Below are 1,054 nucleotides of genomic sequence, written 5' to 3'. Positions count from 1 at the left end.
CACCCCCCCACCCACCGCCCGCCCGCCTCCCCCACCGCTACCACCACCACCTCCTCCTCCTCCTCCTCCTCCTCCTCCTCCTCCTCCTCCTCCTCGGCGGCGGCGTCCTCCTCCTCCTCCCCACCGCCTCCCCCAGCCCCCCAAACCCCCGGGCCACCCCCCTCCAGACCCCCCCTCGGGGCCGCCGGCTCACGAGGGGGGCCGAACCACCCCCAAAAATTGTCTTGGAAAAAATTGAGAGACTTTCCCCCCCTCCCCTTCCTCCCAAGAGAACAAGAAAGGGGGATTAAAAAAATATATATATATATATAAAAGTTTTCGACTTCTCTCGGCCCCCCTCTCCGTTGCTTTAAATATATTTAAATTCTGAGGGGGGCGCTCAGAAATATTTCTCAGAGCTGAGGCACTAAGATGGCCGCCTTGAAATTATTTTTAAAACAACCCCCCCCCAGCACCGCCACCCCCTCCATGAAGAAAGGGAGAGGGGGGAAAAATCCCCTTTTAAAACAAAATGGCTGGCTTAATATTTCATTTTTCGCCCCCCCATTCTCCTCCCTGTTACACCCCCATCTCCAAGCCCTTACCCAGAAACCCACAAATTTCTCCCTTTTTTCATAACTGATTAGTGCACAGATTAATAGAGATATTTTCCTTGTGTACTGTGTGTGTGAGAGTGTGTGTGTGTGTGCGCGCGCGCGCGTGTGTGTGTGTGTGTGTGTGTGTGCGCGCGCGCGCGCGCGTTGGGGGGGGGCATGAAGGATTTCTGCATAAAACAAAAATGGCTGCTCTTTCTAACTCCCCCCCCCATAAAAAATATTTGAGGGGGGGCATTAATCAGTACTCATGCTCAGTCTGACATCAGCATAAATTGTTAAAGGTTAACTAGTTAGATACTAGTCCAACTAGATTTAAATATTTTTCTTTTCTTTACTAGTCTCTTCCTCCCCACCTCCCTTCTCTTAAAGAAAAGCTTTTTTTTTTTTTTTTTTTTTTCTGAATACTTCAGAAGGGAGTGGTTTGATGTGAAGGGTTTTTTTTTTTTTTTTCCCCTTCA

The sequence above is a fragment of the Panthera leo genome, chromosome E1, assembly GCF_018350215.1.
Source record: "Panthera leo isolate Ple1 chromosome E1, P.leo_Ple1_pat1.1, whole genome shotgun sequence".
Taxonomy (NCBI): domain Eukaryota; kingdom Metazoa; phylum Chordata; class Mammalia; order Carnivora; family Felidae; genus Panthera; species Panthera leo.
The sequence above is the reverse complement of the archived record's forward strand: the minus strand, read 5'-3'. Positions refer to the sequence as shown.